This window comes from Gavialis gangeticus, unplaced genomic scaffold (assembly GCF_001723915.1).
Source record: "Gavialis gangeticus isolate Ggan-Ray unplaced genomic scaffold, GavGan_comp1, whole genome shotgun sequence".
Classification (NCBI taxonomy): domain Eukaryota; kingdom Metazoa; phylum Chordata; order Crocodylia; family Gavialidae; genus Gavialis; species Gavialis gangeticus.
Window position 1 is genome coordinate 13,425,651 of NW_017728993.1, and position 4,778 is coordinate 13,430,428.

The 4,778-nt window shown below is 44.8% G+C and overlaps 1 long non-coding RNA gene across 5 annotated transcripts in view; it reads right to left on the reverse strand.

Moving 5' to 3' along the window:
- Window positions 1-2,496: 2,496 nt before the first annotated feature.
- Window positions 2,497-4,778, reverse strand: part of LOC109286606 — a 72,092-nt gene continuing 69,810 nt past the window's right edge. For 4 of the 5 annotated variants that reach the window (XR_002094636.1, XR_002094635.1, XR_002094632.1 and 1 more), the window contains one exon: window positions 2,497-2,528. This is a non-coding gene — a long non-coding RNA (uncharacterized LOC109286606). Of the gene's footprint in view, window positions 2,529-3,962; window positions 4,205-4,778 lie in introns of those variants that run through there. The other variant, XR_002094634.1, reaches the window with a different exon arrangement.

Sequence of the window (4,778 nt, forward strand, 5' to 3'; positions counted from 1 at the left end):
GCCGGGACATATGGAGTGTCCCAACAGAAGCATGGGGGCTCCCCAGAGTGCTTGGCAGCAGACCTGGAAGTGGACCAGAAGCACTTCAGGTCCACTTCTGGGTCCCCTGGGGAGTGCGCAAGGCCCCCCCGCCCCCCGCACTCCCCTCGTCTTGGCAACTGGTGCCTTCTGGGTCTAGGGGGGGCACCCAGGGTCTCCCCGTGATTGATCGCCAAGCCGGGAGGGCACAGGGGTTCCCCTGCACGCTCCCCAGAGTACTTCTGGTCCACTTCTGGGTTCACTGCCAAGCACGTGGAGGGCCCCACCCCCACACTCCTGTGGGATGCTCCATGTGCTTCAGCGTTGCAGCATTCACAAGCTGTGCTGGTACCTTGAGGTATATAGAAAAAATGTTTAAAGCTGTATCTATGTTCGAAATGCTGATTCTCTTAATCAGCATCGAATCTTCAGTTTCAGATTCGGACAAATTGAATCAGGGACAGTGATCTGAATGAATGAATGAACTGAATCACTGTCCCTGATTTGGGCCACATCTGAATTGAGTAGGACCCACTTTGCACACCCCAATAGGCAGGTCTGTTTGCATCTGTGCGTGGTGACCTTGACTGGACTTTTACTGCTGTCACAAAGGGCCATCCATAAGCAGAGCAGAGCTTTCCCTTTGCTCTATGGAAGAACTACTCTTGTGCTAGCATTTTTGGTCTCAGCTTTCTATTTCTTTTGGCCAGCGTGCCAAGAATAGTGGACCTTCTCAGCCCAAGAGCAGTTGTTTTCACTTCCCCCTCTTCTGTTTGTCTCCCTTAATATAGGTAGCCCAGGCAGGGAAGTGAGGCAGGCTCCTTATCTTCCTGTGCCTGTTCCTGATTGAGCACTTTTTTCTGGATCTCAGTGTAATTGGGGCCAGCTGTCTGTGCTTCTCTCATCCTCATCTTCAGTTTTTTCAGTCTATTTGACAGGTCTATACTTAGTTGTGGTGAGTGAAGATAAATATGACCCCATCTCAGTGCCAGTGACATAATCAGCATCTGTTTTGGCACTGGCTGCTTTTCTACTGATCTCTAGACATCTCTCCAGCATTGAGCATGTCCAGATCTGACTGTTGATACTAACTAACTGAGGACAGAACCTTACTCCATGGTTTCTGTTTTTAGTGAAAATGAGCTTCATCCTTTTTAGGGGAATGGTATTGCACGGTGATCTTTGAAACAACACTTAAATATCTGGTGCACAGAAATTAGACTTTAGTTTGAAGGCCCTGTACTCTAATGATAACCTATTGTTTTATCTCTCCCCTTCCAACAACTTTGAACATCTTTTCATGTTTAGAGCCTTCTCCACCTGTTTCTACCCACCTTTCCTCCCATTCCTGTGCTACCCCACACCTAAACTCTGACATATCATGTAATAGGGATGTCTTCTTGGGCAAACCAAATCTACCACTCCCTCCCCATTTCAGCCTCTTCATCACCTCCTTCACCCTCAGGTACACCAAACTCCATGTTTCGTTCCACTGTCCTCTAAGTCCAGGTGATGACACTTCCTCCTTTCTTCCACCAGTATATCTATAGTATATCTCCTCTCCACTTTCACCGTCACCTCTTTCCCATTGGGTATGAGCAGCACTGCCACTCTTCACTACTGACAGTCTAAGCCCAGATCACATAGCTTTGTAGCCAATGGCAAGCAGAACCCAATTTCTATTTTCTCATTTGCTCAATAAGAAGTTGTTTCCAGTTACATCTCACTTGACAAGATAGCAATGCTAATATTTTGTCTTCTGTTGGGATGAAGGATGATATGGTAAAGCAGGGTTTCTTGGTTTCTATTTACAGCTCTGACACATACTTTAATTGTTACTGTGGGCAAGCCACTACTTACAACACCCTTCCCATCTTTCCAATATTTTTTCCTCAGGATGCGTGTTACAGGTTCTCTTGGCTGCCACTAACTTACAACCCATATACCTATAAGGCAAAGCCATATCTACTTTGGTGTACAATATACTGTAGATTAAACATGCTAGTAGCTTTCTTATATAGTGAAGGTAGACTTCTTCTCATGTCTCAACATCATACTTGACTATTTTGTTAGACATGCTGGTGCTCATTTATTGTATTTTTCAAGACCTTTCATTGTACATGTGCCTTCAAGCAGCAGGCATTGCAGCAGGTGTTGCAAAGTCTGAGGTTCTGTTGAACCAATGGTATAGCCCCCATTTCTTCATTAGTTCCTTGGAGCATCCAATTCTGGCATGTAGGCAGTTGAAACATTGCCACCTTTGCCACGGTTTGTCAGACCCTGAGGGCAAGGACTCTGACAATGAAAAACTGCATATTCCAGTACCTAATATTTTCTTCAGCCTCTTGTTCCATACTTGTAGTCATGTCTCCTTGAGTTTGGCATCGAGTGTTTGGATGCTGGTGAGGAAGCTCCTGCTTGACTTCAGATATTTGTGTGCTCTGGGATAGTCGTACAAGGGGTGTCTCATATCTTCAGTTTGTCTCAATTGCTCTTTCCTGCTGGACTGACTATGAACAATGCAGCGATCAAAGTAAAGGCTATCAAGAGCGACTTAATCCTGTTACACAATTATAATTTTCTTGGTTGTTGAATTATTCTGTTTCATGTTCATAAATACAAATTTTCCTCCTATATTCAAATATAAATCCAGTTTAGAGAAGCTTCTTTCTCTCATTTATTAAGAGATTAGCTAGTCAGGTTTAGAGACACAGGCAGTATTTATAGAGTATCCTTCAACTCAGTTGAGCAGCAGATAAACCTCAGTGCCCATGTTGCTTTAGCAGGTATCTGGCTTTAAATATTTGTCCCAGTGGTAATAATGAGGGATGATGTTTTAAGTCCAAGTACCACTCTATATGTAGAGCATCTACTGACCTCAACAGGCTCAGGATGGGGCAATTCTCTGGAGCAAAACTGGTCCCTCGGGGCATGTCTACATGTACAATTACGGTGCATGAATAAATGTTGGAGCTTATTAGAATCATAGAAAATGAGGGTTGGAAGGGACCTCAGGAGGTCATCTAGTCCAACCCCTGCTCAAAGCAGGACCAGCCCTATATCATCCCACCCAAAGCTTTGTCTAGCTGGGTCTTAAAAACCTCCAAGGATGGAGATTCTACCACCTCTTTGTGGAAACACATGTTCCAGTGTTTTACTACCCTCCAAGTGAGAAAATTCTTCCGAATATCTTAATATCTAACCTAAACTTTCCTTGGTGCAGCTTGAGATCATTGCTCCTTGTTCTGTCATCTGCCACCACTGAGAGCAGTCCAGCCCCATCTTCATAGTAGTTGAAGGCTGCTATTAAATTCCTTCTCAGTCTCCTCTTTTCTAGACTAAATAAGCCCAGTTCCCTCAGTCTTTCCTCATAAGTCATGTCCCCCAGCCCCCTCACCATTTTTGTTGCCCTCCATTGGACTCTCTCCAATTTGTCCATATTCTTTCTGTAGTGGGGGACCCAAAACTGAACACAGTATTGTGCCGGAGTTTATTGCTCTTGAGCACGCTGTTTGAATATGTGCCTGGGAGCAATAAACTCTGGAGGTTATTCATGCATAGCATGTTGAGCTGGATCAGAGCAGCCCCAACCGACAGGTGGCCCAGGGGGCCAGCCTGCTAGCCTGTGGCTGGGCCCCTAGCTCAACATGCTGCAGAGGGACTGGCTGGGGCATGAGAGTGCTTCAATGTGGGCCTAGCTGGCAGGCAACCCCTGTACTGAAGCACCCTCATGCCCCAGGCAGCCAGGGCAGCATGTACACCTGCACTGCTGAGGAGTTTTTTACTCCACAGCAGGATAGCACAGCAGGATAAGTACTATACTGCTGCATAGTAAATTAGTTTACTCCAGCCTAATAGGGGCGCACATGTAGATGCCAAGGCATTTACTGTGCAATTAATTAGTCAACTGCACAGTTAACGTCTTGTGTAGATGCACCCCCAGTCTTACAAAGATATATAATTAGGCTCAATATATGCATGACATAGGTTTTGGAAGTGGTGGGACCTTGAGTAGAGGAAGTGACTTATAACTAACTGAAGTGGGAGGAGATAGATCTACCTTCCGTGATGGATGCTGGGTTGTGGCAGTAGAGAAACCCCTTGTTCTTATTGCTCCAAAGAAGTCTGAATTTCTACATCTCCACAAATGACATTTTACCCCAAAGAAACTGGACAGTACAAAGCACTTCCCTCCAGAAAGAACAAAACAAAACAAACCAAAAAAGAAACAGAAAACATTGCAAACACAGACATTTTAATTTAAAGTTTTCAAAATTATTCCTAAACCTGAAGCTACTGATAAAGCAGATTTGCTAGTAAATATTAAGTCATAATATAAAAAACCTAACCAGTTTTCAAGCCAGTCTCAAGTCAGCTCCCTTGATAGCCTACTGGAACGCTCTGTAGAGAGGAAGTGGGAATATAACAGAATACTACCTTTGGAACTTTACAAAAATATTACTACAAATAAGAGATTTTCACCTCTGTGTTTACAGTAAGGACTGGATTGGGCTTCAACTGACAGTACACAAAGTAAGCCAAACATGGCAGACCAACCTGATGGCCTTCTATGACCAGGTCACCTAATCTTTAGATGCAGGGGTAGCAGTGGACATAGTCTTCCTGGACTTTTGGAAGACCTTCGACACTGTCTCTCACCCCATTCTCGTTAAGAAACTGGGGGACTGTGGTGTCAACACCCACACAGACAATTGGGTCACCCACTGGCTGGAGGGTCACACCCAGAGAGTGGTAGTGGA